Source organism: Chiloscyllium punctatum, chromosome 21 (genome assembly GCF_047496795.1).
Source record: "Chiloscyllium punctatum isolate Juve2018m chromosome 21, sChiPun1.3, whole genome shotgun sequence".
In the NCBI taxonomy this organism is placed as follows: domain Eukaryota; kingdom Metazoa; phylum Chordata; class Chondrichthyes; order Orectolobiformes; family Hemiscylliidae; genus Chiloscyllium; species Chiloscyllium punctatum.
The window spans coordinates 93183654-93204380 of NC_092759.1; positions in this window are offsets into that span (position 1 = coordinate 93183654).

Sequence of the window (20727 nt, forward strand, 5' to 3'; positions counted from 1 at the left end):
CCACTTCTCCCAACAAATTTTAAATATAACCAGGTTGGTGTTATGGCCGATCATAAAGGTCTCAGACTGGGTCAGGTTCAGTGGCAGGAGCAAGTCAGGCAGATATCTTTAGTCAGCCACAATTAACTAATAGAACCTACGGATTTGCATGGTGGATCTGTGGTTAGCACTGCTACCACCCATCACCAAGGACTGGGTTCAATTCCAACCTCGGGCGATGCTCTGTGTGGAGTTTGACCATTCTCTTTGTAGGTATCAGTGTGGGTTTCCTCACAATGCTCCAATTCTCCCCCACAGTCCAAAGGTATGCAACTTAGAGTGGATTGGCCATGCTAAATTGCCCATAGTGTCGATGGATGTGTAGGTTAGGTAGGTTAGTCATGGGAAATGCAGGTTTACATGGATAGGGAAGGGGGGTCAGGTCTGGGGGGGATGCTGTTCGGAGGGTCAGTGTGGACTTGATGGATGGGATATCGTGCCTCCACACTGAAGAGATTCTATAAAAAAATGACAATAAATTTGGGCTATACCCAGTGGGTATCTATCTGATCCACTCTCCTCTAGGTCTTGTATGTTTCAAAAAGAGCACCTCTCTTTCCAAGAGTAACCTGTTAAAACCTTCATCATATAAGGTACTCATTCCTGGAATACGTGAAGTGAAACATCTCCGAACTGCTTCCAATGAAATTATATTCTTCCTCAGATAAGGAGACAAAGCAAAATCAATCTCACAGTCAGAACTTGTGTTTTATTCTTGTTTTCTCAGTGTTGTGCGTATTTGTATCTCTCTTCCCCACAGTAAATTGGAGGCAGAGATATTGAATATTTTTGAGGCACAGACAGAAAGTTCATAAATAGCAATGGAGTCGAGGATTATCGGGGATTGGAAGGAATGCGCGATGTGGGGGAAATGTAGACAGTAGTACCAAATGACACGGCTCCAGAATATCCAGGAATATAATTCAAAACTGATGGAAGACTGATGGAAACTCAGTGTGTATTCCGATGGCTTTAATTCATGTGAGCTCCAGGATTATGCTTTTTCAGGAATTTTTAGCGGCGGTGTTACAGAAAAGAAAATATTGTGATGACGTCAAGAGAAGAGTAAAGGAACTCAGGATTCAGTATTCCTTACGGTACCCAACGGTGCTTCGTATTGCTTTGAATGGATCAATGAACTTGTCTAACTCTCCAGAGAAAGTAAAAACTTTGTGGACATTTTAAAGTAAGTTGGAAGTTGAGATAATCATGTTTCTGTCTTAAAGAAATTTTGTTGGATTTTTCGGGTATTAACCAGTGTTAAATTATAGTCGGGGATTGGTACGGGACTCACTTCTAACTTCTTCATACTATTACAACTCTTTTTTTCTTTCCTTGCTTGTGTCTGGGGTGTAGCTCAAGCTGGAGCGAGTTACAAATGTAGTTGTGATGATTAAGTGCCCACCTATTAATTGTTATTAATTGCCCTGGATGCCATATTGGAAGCGGGCAGAAGATAACTTTGTTATATGTAAGAGTCCCCAGTGGGCGGCGGGGTGGGGGGGGGGGGTAGTGGGGGGAGGGGTTAGTGAAAACTCTATCAAGTGCCATTGGTACTTTGGATTTTGTTTCGTTCTTTTTTTATGTTTTTAGCTTTGGAAAGTTTTGAGAGCTTGTTCGTTGCAGTACTTTTAGTTTGTACAGATTTAAGGTCGATGAGTGTTTTGTCATTAATGCTGAGCGATGTGTAATTCGATATGAAATTCTCTAGAGTCCAAATGTTGCTACAGTGTGTTATGGATAATGATTAGCTTAAATGGTGCACCTGGAACATTAAGGAGAGCCATCTGCCAGTCAAGAGGAAAAATGTTCTTTCTCGTCTTAAAAAAGATAGGGTGAATGTTATCCTATTGCAGGAGATGCACCTTGATGACAAGAACATTTGACATTAAAGCAGGGCGGGTTTGATCAGGTTTATTTCTCGTGTTTTAATACTAAGTGTGGGGGAAAATCGTAATGGATAGGAAGAATCTTCCATTTAAATTACTAGATTATATTAAACACCCCTGAAAGGATCATAATCCTCAAAGCCTTGAACTATGAAAATTAATACAGCATTTTGAATGTTTATTGCCACCCGGTGCACCCTCTTAAAATCCTGGTAGATGCATTTCCCAAATTCAGTTATCTTGCATCGTGGCACATTATTGTAGAACTAGATTTCGACTGTCTTATGGACCCCACGGTGGACAGAATGTTCAAAGGTCCCCCCATGCCCTCGTTATAATGTAAGCAATTAGTGGATTTGTGTGCAGAACTGGAGCTGGTGGATATCTGGAGGCAGATCTACCTCACAAGTAGGGATTTCATTTTCTTCTTTAACTGGCAGAAATGGCGCATGAGGGTTGATCAATTCCACAATCCAGCAACAATACAAGATTCGCTGGCATCCTGCGCAATAGGGAATATTACCCCAACATACCTGCCCCAGAAGTGGGATAGAAGTCACATAAAATTATGTTGTATGCAGATGGTCTTATGTTTTTGTCAAATCCTGCAATTTCGGTAGCTCACGAGATGCAATGCATTAATTCACTTGTCACTTTTTCGGGCTTTAAGATTAATTTTACAAAGTTGGAGGCCATGGCTATGGGAAATCTTGGGGAAATACGTGATGTGGATGGCAAATCCTGGTTTCCTTTTAAATGGTCACGGGGGGTAGTGTGGGAAAGGGTTTCCCTATTTTGGTATATTCATTACATCCGTCTTTGATCATTTATTTAACGTGAACTATGTTCATTTGTTTGACAAAATTAAACAAGACCTTCAAAGATGGGAGGCAAATCCAATATCCTGTCTAGGTTGGATATTGGTTCTTAAAATGAATGTCCTTCCTCATGTACTATACCTCGTGTGAATGATTCCTTTGGTCTTTCCCAGACAGATATTCTGGAGACTTTATGGCTGGTTTATCTCTTTTATTTGGCACCATAAGCGACTCTTTGTCAAGCTAACCAGATTTCAACTACCCCACTGATTGTGGGGAGTAGATCTCCCAGATAAAAGCTATCAATTACGATATTTTTTTTCCATGTTATTACCTGGGATGCTGAGGACTGGGCATCAATACTGTGAGATATTGAACCCTCTCAGACAAAGTGAAGCCTGATTAGTCTGCTTTTGTTAGCTAAAGTGACAACATTTAAGAAGTATTGTCATAACCCAATAACTATCAATACTGTTAAAGCATGAATGACAATGCTTCAGTTTGAGGGCAATACAGCCAAAACCATGTTTCTTACCCCTATAATTGGTATACCGGGTTGTCATCCTGGGATAATGGATTCCAGGTTTAAACTGTGGGCAACAAGGGGTGTACCTTGCTTAAATGATTTAGAATTAGTAGAATCCCTACAGTGTGGATACAGGTCCTTGGGTCCAGCAAGTCCACTTCGACCCTCTGAAGAGTCGTCCACCTAGACCCTTTTCCCTACCATCCTATATTTACCCTGACTAATGCCCAAACCTAAACATCCCTGAACACTATGGGTGATTTATCAATGGCTAATTCATCTAACCTGCACATCTTTGGACTGTAGGAGGAAACCCACACAGACACAGCGAGAATGTTTAATCCACGCAGCCAGTCACCCAAGGCCGGAACCAAAGCCAAGACCCTGGTGCTGTGAGGCAGCAATGCTCACCACTGAGTCACCACGTGTTATTTGATGGAGAAACAATGATGTCATTTGATCAAATAACTCACATGGACTACCGAGTAGAGACCTCTTCTGTATTTTTTTTCCAGATCAGAGATTTTTTAAAAAACGCACTTTGAACAGACTCTTACAGATCCGATAGAGGGAAGAGGGTGCTTATTGATTAGAATACACTCACTGTCATTACCCTTTATCATTTAGTTGGAGTGTGTCCCCTCAGACGACACTGTGCAGCTTTGTGATGCCTGCTAGCGAGAGTTGCGGTTCAGAACACTTCGGAGACATGGGAGGATATTTGTGAAAATGCTCGAAGGATTTTGATCTGTAATAGGACCCATTCCATACAGTTGAAAATTCTTCATAGGGTCTATCTGACTCCAAACTGTCTCTCAAAATGCAAAGTGGTATTACCTTCAGCATGTCCTAAATGCAGAATGACTACAGGCACTCTTACTCATTGCTTGTGGCCCTGTTGCAGGCTTCATCTACATTGGAGCACTGTGGTAGGTGTGATAGAGTGGGAATTGGGGACTGAATTGGAGATGGACCTGGTTCCTGTTTTCCAGGGTCTTCCCAGGGTAGTTTCCACAGATGAACATGGGGAAAAAATACTATATCCTTACTTTCCATACTTTCCGTGCCGGGAAAAGTAGTTTGTTGGTTCGTCGTCAGTTCTTCATGGAGAATAGCCCTTTCGAGTTTCTCACTGGTATGGTGCACCAAAAAAAAACCCAGAGATTTATATGAGACATGGCAGCCCTTTTTTGAATTACGGCGATACAGGGTTATCTGCCACCCCAAGAAGGGTTTTTATATAGCCATGCTGATATTGTCTAATGAATCTAATATCCAGTGATGAAGAACCATGAACATAAAAATATGTATCAGTTAATGCTCTTGATGAATGAGAGCTATCGTTTTGTTATGCTGAGCTGTATTATTTATTCATTGTTTGTTGTTTAGTTTTGTTTTTCTTCTGTCTGTGTAGTGTTTTAACTTGTTTTGTATGTACATGCAATTCGATGTAATTTTGTTCAGTTATTTGAGTTGTGTTGTTATTGGTTTATTATAATATTAAAAATTTCTTTTTCAATAAAAATACTTATTAAAATTAAAATGCTAAATTTGATAGAATACAGTCCAAAGTATTCTCATCAGAGAAACCACTCATGGTGGTTTATCCTGAGGATCACCACATCTCGGGTGATGGGGTGAGGCTGAGAGAGTGTCCCCTTCATGGTAACCTCTCTCGGCGTGGGGGAACTGAGCCTGCGCTGTTTTCCTACCTCTGCATCACAAACCAGCCGTCCAGCCAACTGAGTTGGAGACAGTACAACTGTAAACAGAGAAACAGGCACAGATAAAGGGTAAGAGAAACATTCATAACAAGTAAAGTGATACAATTCAGATAACAGTCAAGGTGATGGCGGAGGGTAAAAACGTTCTCTGCTCGAAATTGTATTTTATAGCAAGATGTGTTTAGAAGCTGTTTTTGGTTTAATATCATTAAAGTGAGTCAAGTGAAATAACCAGAATTACTAAGTGTGATTGGATATCTATAACCATAAAATAATTGTAGATTTTTCTTTGGTCTATGTAAAGTACACTGAACGTTGCATGAAAGTATAAAGATGATGGAATATATTGTTAGGAGTGTCTGTCTCCATGGGAAATGCCCTCAAGCAGGCACTTGAAAAAAACTGGGGTAAAAGTGCCTGAGTGTTGTCTGGCCAATGACAAGAACCCAGGGGGTTGAATGACTGAAAGTTCCCGTAACATGGAGCTGAGAAGACCATCAGTTCAGCGGGACCTTATTAAATGCGAGAGCACGTTTGAAGGGCTGAATGGCCTCAGCATGATTCGAATTGTGTGTGATTTGAAAAACGTACTTCTCTACTCCTTCCTCTTATGTGTTACACACTGGGACACTGCCATTTTCCTGAAACTGGGAATTACTTGGAATATTCTCTGGAACATTCCATAATCGGCATTCTCCAGAATATTCTATAACTGTGTGGGATGTTTTGCAAAGGCGAGAGATAGAGATAGAGAGAGAGAGTAAGCATTGCATGCAGTAGTGAGAGTGGGGGACCATGAGCCTTGTTCGGGGGTAGGTGCGACCACAGATATACAGTGAGTGTGAGGGAGCAGAGAGAATACGGTGACACTTATCCTGAAAGAGCAGGGAAGGTTATTGATGTTTGTCCTGTATTACTTGACATTTCTTCAGACCTCAGATACTGTCCTGAGCTGGGTGGTGAACGCAGACCATGGGTCTAGTGGTGTGCTCCCTCTGGGAAGAGAATGTTCTCCCTTTGTTCTAGCCCATCCAATAAGCCTGCCATGCTCCGTCAACAAACCATGCTGTAATTGCCCCTTATTTGCCAATCTGCTATTTCCCTGCCTTCCCTCTGTATCCATCTAATCTTTTCCTATCTGTGTATTTGTCCAAATGTCTTTTCAATGTTGTTATTGTAGAAACTACAATCACTTCCACTGGCAGCTCAGTCCATATGCGTGCCACACTCTATGTAAAACGTTGACCCTCAGGTTCCTTTTTATCTTTTCCTCCTCAAACATTAACGGATGTCATCTCGTCTTCGATTCCCCAACCATGCAAAAACAAATTGAAGTATTCACCCTTATGCATGTCTCTCATGATTTGATAAGATCTATACGTCCATAAGAACACCCTCAGTTTTCTACGCTGTAAAGAAATAAGTTCTAACCTGTCCAACTTCTCCCTATTACTCAGACCCTTTAGCCCAGGAGACATCTTTCTAAATTTCTTCTACATTTTTTCTAGTTCAATAATATCCTTTCTAGAGCAAGGTGAACAAAACTGAACACAATACTCCAACTGCAGCCTTACCAACATCCTGTACAACTGTAACATAACATCCCGACGTCTATACTCAATGTCCTGATGTAGGCCAATGTGCCAACAGCCTTCTTCACTGTCCTGTGTATCTGCGACTCAAATTTCAGACAACCGTGCACCTGATCCCCAACGTCCTTTTGTTCCACTTCACTCCTTAAGGCCCTCTCTTTCATCATTAAACTCCTACCTGGATTTAACTTTCCAAAATGCAAGAAGTCGCACTTATCTATATTAAACTCCAATTGCCAATTCTCAGCCCACTTTCTCAGCTGGTCAAGGTACTGCTGCAATTTCTGATAACGTTCCTCGCTGTAAATGATGCCTCTAATTTTACTAACGTTGCGTTGTGCACTGTGGTCCAAATCATTGCTATAGATAACAAACAGCAATGTGCCCAGCACCGACCTCTGAGGTATTCCAATTGTCACAGGCTTCCAGTCCGACAAGCATACCTCCACCATAGCCATTTGCTTCATAATGTCAAGCCAATTGTGTCGCCAATTTGCAGTTTACATTGGAGTCCATGCAATCTAACCTTCTAGAGAGGCCTACCATATGGAACCTTATCAAAGGCCTTACTGAAGTCCATATGTCTACCACACTGCCCTCGTCAAAGTTCCTGGTCACTTCCTCAAAATCTATAACAATTTTTTTAAGGCATGATCCGCCACGCACAAAGCCATGCTAACTGCTCCAAGTCCAGCTCTGTATTTCCAAATGCACGCACATTTTATCTCTCAGAAGCTTCTCAAATTGTTTAGTGAAAACAGGCGTGCAGCTTACTGGTCTATATTTCCCAGGCTTTTCTTTGCAGCCATTCTTGAATAAGTGCACAACATTTCCTACCGCCCAGACTTCCGGCACCTTGGCCCCTAAGCTTTTTCTCTCGCCTCTTGCAGTGCTCTTGGATATATCTGGTCAGGACCATAGGATTTGTCTGACTTTGTGCATTCTAATATATCCAACAGCAACTCTACTGTGAAATGGACTGTACCAAGATATGACAACTAACATCCTAAAGATCACAGGTCTTCATGTCTTTCTTCATGGTAAACACAGAGGGGTGACGACTTCACCCATCTCTTGAGGTTGTACACATGCATGCCTGTTTTGGATTTTAAAGCATCTTATTCTCTCTCTAGTTGTTCTTTATCTTTATATACTGAATGTGGATTCACTCTAAATTTCTCAGCCAAGACTATCTCATATTCCCTTTTCGCCTTGCTGATTTCCACCTTCAGTAAAATCCTCTATCCCCTGTATACCTCCAGGGATTCCCTTGATACGAGCTGCCTGTTCCTGAGCCATGCCTCCTTTTTTTCTGGTCAGTGCCTCAATATCTCTTGACATCCATGGTTCTCTCTTCCAGTCTCTCTTCTCTTTACCCTCCCAGGGAAATGGAAACCTTGAACTCGAGTTATCTCTCTTTTAAAGCCCTCCCACTTGCTCAAGATCCTTTTACCTCGAAACAAACTACTCCAATCATCCCCTGCAACCCCCTGTCTAACTCCAACAACATACTTGAATCTGTGGAACAATTTTGTCCCTCCCATAACTATTTTAAAATTAAAACAACTCTAGTCACTTTTCCCAAAATGCTCCCCCACGTTATCTCCTTCACCTATCCTGCCCTATTTCCCAACAGTAGGTCGAGTTTGTCCCTTGCCGAGTACAATACTTTATATATTGATCGTGGAAACCTTCCTGAACACACTTAAATAATTATGTTCCATCTAAGTTCTTAACCATCTGGAAGCCCCAGTTTATGTTAGGAAAATTGAAATCACTTCTTATAACAACCCTATTGTTCCTGCAAGTCTCCCCAGTCTCCTGCATATTTCTTCCTCTAATTCACATTGCTGATTTGGAGGCTTACAGTGCAAGCACTATAACATTACCATCCCCCTCTAAATACTTTTCACCATGCACAAAACCTCACTCTATATTATGTCAGTTATTTCAACTTTCAAGACTGATGTGATACTCGCCATAATCAGAACTATTGGTATTTAAACTGTTTCCATTTACATCTGTACATCGCAGTGATTTTCACATCCATGGCACCCCTTGTCAACGCACAGTGGAGATATGGAGCTGTAAATGGATGGGAGCTGCACATCCTGTCACTTCCAACATTGGCTACAAGTTTCCCCACACTGGGCAGTGATCTAACACAGTGTTACCGAACAATGCAACAGCCTGGGTTTATATATGAATGAACCAGTGCAATCTGCACAGCTCCCAAGCTGGGCATTTAGCCCAGAATTATAGATCAAGCATTGGTGTGGGCTGCACAGACTTCCATTCTGGACATTGCTGGCAGTACGCTAGTCATATCTACACAGTGCTCCATCCTGAAAGTATAATGGACGGGCTGGTTACGTGAGTTGGATTGCGAATGTGAGAGAACTAAACATCTGGCTATACCTTTATTTTATGTTTTCATTCTTGTGATTGGACCCTTCAAATCCAGACTCATCCGGTTAGACCCGACCCTCTGGATGAGTCATGGTGACTGTTGTTGCAGCATCTGAGTCTGCAACATGACCAACAAATGGAGCAGAGGCTGCAGAGAGGACAGGCTCCGTAAAATGGAATGAGGGAATCACCATCAGATCAGCCGTGGTCTTAGTGAATGGTGGGGCAGGATTGTGTGGACCACGAAAGCAACTTATTCATATATTTGTGTTTGTTCCAAGAAAACTTCCCTTCTCTCCCAGTGTCCCATACTGGTGGGGAGTGAGTCCCCTCCTCCTATTGCTGTGTAACAGAATCCTCGGGCCTCACTAGCCTCCAGATTTCCCTGTGTCCCAGTTTCGAGCAGTTAAATGACCGCCTCCTGTTCCTGTGTCCTAGTCTCGAGCGGTAGAGTGACTCCCTCCTGTTCCTGTGTCCCAGTCCCGAGCAGTTGAATGACTCCCTCCTGATCTTGTGTCCCAGTCTCGAGCAGTTGAGTGACTCCCTCCTGATCTTGTATCCCAGTCTCGAGCAGTTGAGTGACTCCCTCCTGATCTTCTGTCCCAGTCTCGAGCAGTTGAGTGACTCCCTCCTGATCTTGTGTCCCAGTCTCGAGCGGTTGAGTGACTGTCTCCTGTTCCTGTGTCCCAGTATTCAGCAGCTGAGTGATTCCCTCCTGTTCCTGTGTCCCAGTCACGAGCAGTTGAGTGACTGTCTCCTGTTCCTGTGTCCCAGTCTTCAGCAGCTGTGCGATTCCCTGCTGTTCCTGTGTCCCAGTCACGAGCAGTTGAGTGACTGCCTCCGAATCGAAGTTTTGTGAAAGTAGATGTCCTCCTCCTGCTACAGAGTAACAGGCTCCAGTAGCTCTGTGTTCACCTGCTGCTCCTGTGGAATGGAGGTGAGGGACTGAATGGCCTCTTCACATTCCTTACAGCTTTTCTTGACTAAAGGCCTTTCTCCTGTTTCTGTAAAACACCATCAAAATCTGAATGATGTATTTTTGTATTTTACTGTCAGTAATTGAGCAAACCAGCTGACTGACAGAATTCAGAAGCTGAATAGCCTCCTCCTGTTCCTGTTTTAAACTGTCAAGAGTCAATAGACTCTCAGAGATGTATAGCATGGAAAAAGATCCTTCGGTCTGGTTATCTATACTAACCAAATATTCTAAATTAATCTTGTCTCCCTTGCCAGCACTTGGCCCATCTCGCTCTAAACACTTCCCATGCATGTATCCATCCAAATGCCTTTTAGAAGGTGTAACTGTACCTGCCTCCACCACCTCTTTTGGCTGTTCAATCCATACACGCAGCAGTCTCTGTGTGAAAATGTTGTCCCTCACGTCCCTTTTTAAATCTTTCTCCTCTCACCTTAAGCCTTTATATTCTATATTTGGAATTGTCTTTCCTGGGACAATACATTGACTGTTTACTTTTTCTATGCCCCTCCTGATTTTATAAACTTCTTTAAGGTCCACCCTCAGCCTCAACACTTGAAAATACTCTCAGCCTATTCAAACTCTCCCTGTAACTCCAACCCTCCAACACCTGCAATATTCTTTTAAATCTCTTCTGCACCCTTTCAAGTTTGACAACATCTTTCCGACAGCAGGTTGACCAGAATTAAAGGCAATATTACAAAAGTGGCCAAACCAATGTCCTGTACACATGCAACACGTCATGCAAATGCATAGACTCAAAGCACACACTAATAAAGGGAAGATCACCAAGTGCCTTCTTCACTGCGCTGTCTACCTGTGACTGCACTTTCAAGGAACGGAGAACCTGCACCACAAGGTGCCTCATAGGGCAGTGACCTGGGTTTAATTCTATCCTTGAATGACTGGCTGTGTGGAGTTTGCACATTCTCCCCGTGTCTGTGTGAGTTTCCTCCGGATGCTATGTTTCCCTCCGACAGTATAATGATATACAGATAAGGGTAGGTTGGCCATGCTAAATTGTGCATAGTACCCTTGGATGTGAGGGTGAGGTGCATTAACCATGGGAAATGCAGGCTGAGAGGGATAGGGTAGGGGTTTGTCCAGTGGCATACTGTTTACAGGGACGGTGCGGCCTCGATGGGCTGAAAATCCTGTTTCCTAACTGTAGGGATTCTATAATTTCTATGGAGTTCTCCTTGATTGGCAACTTTCGACAGGATCCTACCTATATGTCTGGCCCTGATTTTTCTTGCCAAAATGCAACACCTCACATTTATCTAAAATAAACTCCATCTCCCACACCTCACCTCACCTAATTAAGTTCCCATTATATTCTGAGAGATCATTCTTCACTGTCGACTACACCACCAAATTTGGAATTATCTACAAACTTACTGACAATACTTCATATACTCAAGTGCAAATGATTTGTATAAGTAACAAAAGGCAGTGGACCCACTATTGATCTTTGCGAGCAGCGCCACTGGTCACAGGTCTCAATGTTTAATGAACAAATACCAACTGTCACACCCTGTCTCCAATATTCAAGAAAAGTTTGGACCTGAAGAGCGAATTCTCCCTGGATCCCTAACCTTGGGATCCCTAACCTTGGCAGTCTAACCTTGCTAACCAGTCAACCATGTAGAATATTTTGGTTTTCTTACTGAATTCCATGAAGACAGCATCCACTGTCCTGCCTTCATCAATCATCTTCGTCACTTCCTCAAAAAATTCCACCCAGTCAGTGAGACGTGATCTCCAATGTACAAAGCCCTCTTCTGTCCTTGTCTTTCCAAATGCATATACAACGTTTCCCTCAAAATCCCCTCCAACAATTTTGTCACCATTGACGTCAGGCTCACTGGTTTATAGTTACCTGGGTTTTCCTTAATTTCTGAAATAATGACACTATGTTAGCAACCCTCCAGTCTTTTGCCACCTCACCTGTGGAAATCAATGTTACAGATATATCAGCAAAAGGCTGAGCAATTTCTTTCCTAGCTTCCCACAATATTCTGGGATACAACTGATCAGGTCCCAGGGATTTGTTCACCTTTATGTGTTTTAAGATGTCCAAAATCTCCTTGTAATATAGATACTTTTCAAGATATCACTATGTATTTCTTCATTCTCTCGCTCTTGTAACCTCTTCTACATTAAATACTAGGAAAAATACTTTTTTAGTATCCCTTCCACCTCCTATGGTTCCACACATAGGTAGCCTTACTGACCTTTAAGGTGCCCTATTCTCTCCCTAGTTAATATTTTGCATCAAAGGATGTGTAAAGTTGCTTCAATGCCTCGTTAACCTTATTTCTAAATCGATCTTATGTGCACATTTTTCTGGACCAATTTCCCCATTGACTATACACTTATTGCCCTTATACTCCACTCGGGATTCACTTGAGGTCAGCTCTGTTTCCCTGACATATGCCTCCTTCGTTACCTTGACCAGAGCATCAATATATCTAGCTATCCAGCACTCCCTGCACCCACCAGCCTTGCAAATCTCACTAGTAGGAACACTTTGTCTCTGGACTCTCGGAAACCACGTTTTGATGGCCTTGCATTTTCCAACCATCCCTTTACCTGTGAATAGGGTATTCCAATCAGCCTTTCAGAGGGCTCGCCTAACACTTTCAAAATTGGCCTTGTTCAAAGTTAGACCTTTAATGTTTACATCAGGTCTTTCCTATTCTACAACTAGTTTAAAACTGATATTTATGTGTAACAAACTTGAATGTTAAATAAACATTCCCTGCCCCTCTGTAACAGGTTCGAGAGGCTGAATAGGCTCCTCCTGTCCCTCTGTAATAGACTGAGAGTCTGAATGAGCTCCTCTTGTCCCTCTGAACTAGACTCAAGAGGCTTCATGGCCTCCTCCTGTCCCTGTGTAACAGATCTGAGACATTAAATGAGACAACAACCCATGGATTATGTTCAGCTGGTAAACTGTATCTAATGGAGGTCCATCCCTTCTCCGTTACAGAAACACAAACAACGCTATTTACTCCAGGTGCCCTCTCAGTGACACCTCATACAGCTGCAGCGACACATCTCTTTGTTTAGAATTATTCTTTCCAATGTTCCAGCTTTCCACCTTTTCAAGTAGAAACAGGTTTATATGGGCTGAATGGCCTTCTCTTATCCCTCTGTAAGAGTCCCATAGGGACAAGAATTGCTTCGGCCTGTTCCTGAGCAGTAGTCTCAATGCTCTGTCTCAAGGTTATGAAAGGATTTGACAACAGGGCATTAAAACCAGGAGTGGCCGCACACTGGTCAATAAGTACTGTACTTTGAGTTGAGGTATCTAGAAACTTGCCCACCTGATTTTCTTTTATGCAACCGATCTGTTAATTTATAACTGCCTCCATTCATAAACAGAGTGGAACATATATAGACGTCTGCAGTGTCCTGTTCATAACTCATATATAAGTTAATAAAAAGATTTAAAAGATTTAAAGATTTATGATCCATCCCTCAGCAACCCTCATCCAGTCCATTCAAAGATGAGGGCCCAGCGTGGAGAGCTGTGCAGACCATGCTAGTGTGTTGTTCAGTAAACTGCACTATCTGCCCACCATAGTTAATATTGCAAACTTTACGATCATATGCTAACTATCCTCTCGTCGGATTACCGCCTGCAATGGGAAGGTTTGGTGTGTGTGTGTGTGTGTGTGTGTGTGTGTGTGTGTGTGTGTGTGTGTGTGTGTGTGTGTGTGTGTGTGTGTGTTTGAATGCGAAACTCATTGTTTTAGAAGGACATGGAGGAGACTATTTTAAATACGAACAACTGGCAGGCTTTTTATTAAAAAAGAGAGAACGAGGGAAGTTTCATGGACAGATGAGTTAAAGTGTTTGAGAATGTTAAAATAAAGTCATTGCCAGACACAACAGCAAAATATATCGGCGTGCACATGAATGACAGATGGATGAGAATTTGGTGTGAGGTCGAATCAGATTTGCTTCAGCAGGTTTGAAGCCAGGAGCATCAGCAGTAGATTATTGGCTTCATTAAGACTGTACTTCATAACTCAAGCTTCAAACAGCAGATTGAATAAACCAGTGAGATATATTCTGGAGTGGTGAGTATTTCAAATTAGAAATGTTCAGGGCATGGTGTCAAGAATCAGCTCATAGTCAAAGAGATGTCCCACAGTTGTGACTTGTCTGCTTCAGCTGCAGATATTGGCCAGGGATGGGATGGAAACAGTGGAAGGAAGTGGAGTTTGTAACCAGAGCAGTAGACGGTGACCTCCATGGTCTTAACAGCAAAGTCAATGATACAATGCATTGTGGTTCACCCCTGAAAGTGAATAGATCAACATAGTGAGTAACACTGCCAGAGCAGAGACCGAGACAGTAATTGAACACGTTCATTAATGTAGTTCGTAGTGGTCTGCAGAGTGAAAATCTGGATTGAGAGTTTCACAAGGAACAATAAGAGTGGAAAGATGTGTAGACTATATGGAATAACCATGATACAGTCATAATTGGTTTATAGAAAACAAAACCTGGACAGTGACACTCACCAGGAACACCAATGATAGCCAGGAAGTGATAATAAAAGTATTGAATAATGAGAAGAGTGCATTAGATCTGCGATGATAATGACCACCAATGAAATACAGAAAGATACCAAACATAATCAGATAAGCTCCTGTATATTGTTGGAATATTCCTGTCTAATGTTCTCAGATTCTGATCCATTGTTTGAATATTCCAGTCTAATGGTCTCACATTCTGATCCATATGTTGGCACATTCCAGTCTCATGTTCTTAAATCCTGATCCATTCTTGGCACATTCCAGTCTGATGTTCTCAGATTCTGATCTCTCCTCCCCCTCTCTCTGGATCTGCTGATCCCTGTCAGTGCTGAAGGTGATGGTCCTGCTCATGTTATGGAATAACACATTGAACGGAGCCCATTTATCATTAAAAGATGGAAACCCTCCACTGGGATAATTAGAATCCATGAAGATTGGCTTTAATCGCAGTCACTGAACAAATAGGCTCAGTTAACCAGTTCAATACATCACTTTTCATTTACTGGTTTTGAATGGACTGGATGAGAGTTGCTGAGGGATGGATCATAAATCTTTAAATCTTTTAAATCTTTTTATTAACTTATATATGAGAGCATGAACAGGACACTGCAGACGTCTATATATGTTCCACTCTGTTTATGAATGGAGGCAGTTATAAAATAACAGATCGGTTGCATAAAAGAAAATCAGGTGGGCAAGTTTCTAGATACCTCAACCCAAAGTACGGTACTTATTGACCATAGTGAGGCTACTACTGTTATTAATGCCCTGTTGTCAAATCCTTTCATAACCTTGAGACAGATAAACAACAGTTTATGTAGTTTGTGGTGTTCTGTGAAGCAGATTCAGAATTTGATGTAACAAACCATTTCAGCTGATCTGACAATGCCTTTATTCAATGTTCTCATTCTTGCCATTTTACTCATGAAGATCTCACTTCTCCAGTTAGTCCCACTGCCCTGTCTTTTTCCAAATCTTCCCACAACATCTTTTCAGTTAATTAACTGTCTGTTTCTGTCTTTAATGTGAATCTCTTTGTCCCTCGGTATCTTACACTGGCCTTGGGTTTTGGCTCCCTAGTGTATCGAGTGCTGGCATTGTGTAGCTCAGAAATACTGAAATGGTGTGTGTCAAGCTATTGTTCACTTCCCGGTATGTCCCATGTGATGATCCATGGACAGGCGTGTTTCAGAAGTTATGAGACACATCCTTGTAACTTGGTCTGTACCTGTAGTTGTCCTCTCAGGTGACCTTGCGATCAGTAACACGAGGAAGCCCACTGAGTGAAGGACCAGGCATCTAAATTGTGTGACGATGCTGTCACTATTTTAATAAAAGGTCATTTTCTCCTTATTTTTTAGTAAGAGGTCTTAAAGGCCAAACTGCCAACTGAAAACGGCTCAAGTAAATAACTTACGGGGCGTTTAGGGTTTTTAATAAATCGTAGTAACAATGGCCAGCTCGCACAGACCAGGGTTTCTAGTTTGTTTTTTTCTTGTAGCTGTAACAATCACCGGGTGCTTGGGGTCCCAGAGGGGTTGGAAGTTTTAGTAAATTATCCCTCGCTGCTACTCTGTCTAAAGCCTCACTTGATGGTGTTTCCTCCTGGATTGGAGAACTGTATGCAAGAATGGATTTCTGAATGTTCTTTTTTTACCAAGGGGTGTGTTTAGGTGATGTTAATAGATTGAACAGTTCATTTGTAGAACTACTATATCCATTATTCGGTTAAGGTTTCCAATAGTTAAGTTATTCTAAATTCCTCTTCATTTTGTATGGATTTTCATTAGACGATAGTGAGGTTGAGCAACCCTATGGTAGCCAAAGGCCTGATCAGGATCTGTTTAAATACATCCAGGCATTATCTAAATTTAATGAGAATGATGGGGGAGCCTTTTTCATTTCATTTCAGAAAGTGGCTAAACAAGTGCAGTGGCCAGAGAACATGTGGATTTAGTTTATCCAAACAAAGCTGATAGGTATTTGCATCCCTATCGGAGGAGGTGAAGAAAGCCATCTGAAGTGCATATGAACTTGTGCCAAAAACCGACATACAGTGTTTCAGGGATCTAAAATAGCATCCCTGGTTAAACACACGTTGTGTTTGAAAGAATCAAACAAAGTTATTTTGAAAGATGGGGAAGGGTTTTAAAACAGAGCAAAGTTATGGCATTCTGAGAGAGACTCTAATTTTGGAGAAGTTCAACAATTCACTTCCTGCAGTCGTGAGAACTCGTGTGGAAGGGCAGAGAGTTACAATGGCAAGATTAGAAACTGAAATGGCTGATGATGATGATTGGGTTCAGAAATCAAAGTTTGGTTTCTGTGAGGGATTGAGAAGAATGTGTGAGATCTTCTTAAAACATATACTTGTGAGAGTAAGGTTTACTGGCATAGGCCAGGAGTAGCAGGTAAAGAGGTTAGAGCATTAAGTGGTACAGAAGCATGTAAATCTTTTATGCTGAGACATGAGGAGCTATGACATTCAGAGGGTGTATTGAGAGATGAGAAGTGCTCCATTATGAAACGTGTGGTTGGAGTGTCCAGTGGAAACATCAACAGATTTATTCCACAATGGGGAATGGGGCCTTGAGCTTGGTGTTGGCGTTACAACATTTCAGCATTTAAATTCCGAATAAAATACCTGAAACAAATCTTTTTCACTGATCATGACACCTTAAAGTTTTTGGAGAAGTTTAGGGAGAAAAATACCAGTCTGTTTCGACTGAGCTTATTCTTGCTGCCATTCAATTTGAAATTATAAAGTTGACACAGCGAGAAAAAGTAACTTTTGACACTTTGTGGAGACTTGGATGAAGAAAGACAAAAGGCATTCTGTGGTAGGAGTAAAATGACTGAAATCGAATCGAGTTGTGAACATTTGTATGCTCAGAGTCAATGTAATATATATGCATTTCAGTCTATTAACAGAGGAAGATTAGGAGGTCTAAAATTAATCCATCTTAGTATATTGATGGATCATTTTATTAAATGTGGAGTTGTGAGTATACTATCACTGTAAAGAGGTTATGTTCTCTTAGGTTGTTTTTGAAGTGAGGTTTTAAAGGCAGAGGTGAAGAACTGCTGTCTGAACACAGTTTAACTAAATAACTGAGAAAGCCTTTAGGTTTTATTAAAACGGTTGTAATAATGGAAGGGCAGTGGCCAGCTCTCTTAGAACAGGTTTCCTCGTTTTGTTTTTAGCTGCAGCATCCAGAAGCTGTTCGGGAACCCAGAATGGTTGAAACTCTCAATACATGATTCCTCGCTGCCTTTCTCTCTGAGATATCTGTTCATGTTGATTTCTCCTGGATCAGACAATTGCATAAGAATCTGTATTTGAATATATCTTTGTGCCAATCAGTGTATACCAAGAAGGTACGGTATCTACTCTTTGTGTAAGTGTTCCAACATATAAGCCATCCCAAAGTTTTCTTTTCTTTGATTGTATTTTAACTAAAGCATTTGAATAGATTACATTTTGCTTAATGTCGAGTAGTTTGACCAGTCACAACATATCTGGAACGCACACTTCCCATCTATATTCAAAATAAGGAAAGGTTTGAGTCTCAGCGGCCTTCTTAAAATATTTTGCAGGAATCTGGTCTGGTCCACAACACTTATAGACGAGGGGTTTCTAACTGACTCCTGTTATTGAAAGTTTAGTGCAGCAGCAGGGGATGGTTTGCTGGAGGTTGTGCTGTGAGCTGCCTCGGACATTCAGGGAGACCTGAGGATTTGGTGACCCAACTTTGGATGGAGCATGGGGACTGTAGATACAACATCTGGGTCTGCAACATGAACAACAAATGGAGCAGAGGTTGCAGAGAGGGGAAGCTTTGAAACCACGCAGTGAGTGTGTGTGGGGAAACGGATCTGCTTTGCCCACCCCGGATTTTCCAGAAACAGCTTCCAAAGCTCCACTTAACCCAGGAGCAGAGTGTGAGGGGATCCTGACTGAACAAGGAGCTGGTCACAGAGCGGTGTCACCTCCTTTAACACGTCCTACAGCTTCACACCAGGGGGAAGGACGGTGCTGCCAGTGGCTGCTCGGGTCACAGTTACATTCAGCTTCTGTGTTCTGGAACTTTTCAAACAGGACTGGGTGACATATCCATCATCTGCCAGTATGTTGCCATCAATGTAACCATTCAGTGATGGAGGATATATATGGTGGATGAGGTAAATACATTGTTTCTACTTCAGCAGGGAGCTGCCGGGTGTATCCAGTATAGTGGGATTCCCGATGGTGTACATGGCATCTGCAGAGTATCCAAGTCAATGGGGAGAGGTAGAGGAACTGAAGGAGCACTCTCTGTATTAATCTTGCAGCGTGCCCATCATAGTACAGCATGTTGGTGAATACCCCTCTCCAGACAGCAACCACAGCCTCTTCATTCACAAGCAGGCAGCCATTCCCATCGTCTTCAGATCTCCATGTAGAAAGGAATGAATGTATATTGGATAAAGGCCATCCCCTTGATACATGTTTGATAACAGCATCCCCCATCACCAACCAAACACTTCAAAACATTCCATGTGTACGGAGAGCAATGGGGTCACTTGGAGTGTCTGGGAGCAGACGATCAGGGATGGAGCAAAACCTCCCATGTCTGAACGGGTCTGAGTGAACTCCCCAGTACACAGTATCATTGATCCCTGTAATCCCTCTCCATTTCAGTAACATACTGCCTTCCATTATTCCTGTAAATGAAATGACAGGTTATATCATGTTATATTGCAGCTGCCAAATTATTTTCGATTGCCTTTCCCTCGCTGTATCTATCTGTAGACCCTCAATCCTCTCTTGATAATTTAATCTCTTGCTTATCACAGCAACATGACCAAACTCATTATCTCTATATCTGTTCCATCCTCCTGATCATTGATGTAGATTGTAAATAGTTGAGGACCCAGCACTGGTTACTGTGTGACTCCACTGGTGACGTTCTGTCAAACTGATGAAGACTGATTTATCCGGAGCGCCTGCTTCCTGTTTGATACATAATCCTCCCCCATTACTGTGTAACACAGTCGTAAAGCTGAATATGAACAAGGAGCATCAGTCAGGAATCCAACCCTTCGAACCTGCTCCGCCATGGAATACAATCATGACTGATGTCATCGCGGCCTCTGTTCCACTTTCCTGCCATCTCTCAATCCTCAAACTGTAGTCTCTTGTTGTAGATTGTGTCACATGAAAACATATCCACTCCACATCTATACTTTCAATTACGTTTAGTATTTTACAGACCTCAATGAGATCTCCTTTCATTCTTATAAACTCGAGAGTATAGGCCTAAACTGCTCAATTTCTCTTCATAAGGACAAACACTTCAAATATGGAATCATTCTAATGAAGCTCTTCTGAATTGCCTCCAGTGGAAATACCTCATTCTGCAGGACACCCAAACTGTACTCCAGTTGCAGCCTCACTAATGCCTTGCATAGTTACAGCAACACTCCCTACCTTTCTACTCTATCCTTTTACAAATAAACGCTGAAGTTATACTTGCATTCCTCGTTACTTCAAGTACCCGCAAGCAAGTTTTCTGTGATATGCAAGCAGGAACCCAGATCCCTCTGCACCTAACCACTTGGAAGTGTCTCTCCACTTAGATAATCATTTGCCTTTTTATTAGGCTGGCCAACTTGAATAACCCCATATTTATCCACTTTAATTTTCATTGCCAAATGTTTGCCCATTCACCCAATCTATACATATAATTTTTAAATCTCTTGCATCATCATTCCGAAGTAATTTCCCACCAATGTTAGTGTCATCTGAAAATGTAGCTATTGTATTTTCTATCCCGTCAACCGAGTAATAATATCGATCCCAAATGGTTGGAGCATGAGAACTGAAATCTATGGCACCCCACAAATTGCATTTTCCAATAGAAAATGACACAGTTAATTCATCTGACTGCATTTTGTTGGTTAACCAATCCTCCATCCAAACCAATAAATTACTCCTAAACCCATTCTGTCTGATTTTACCACTCACTCTTTGGAGAAGCGACATATCTGAATCCTTCACGAAGACCAGCTATATTCCATTTCCAGCATTCCCACTATCCACCTTGTTTGTCACATCTTTAAATAACTCAAGAAAAGACTTCAATCATGATTTATCCTTTGTAAAATCATGTTGACTCCGATGAATTGTGGTTTACGTTTGCAAATATCCACAACAATGGATTA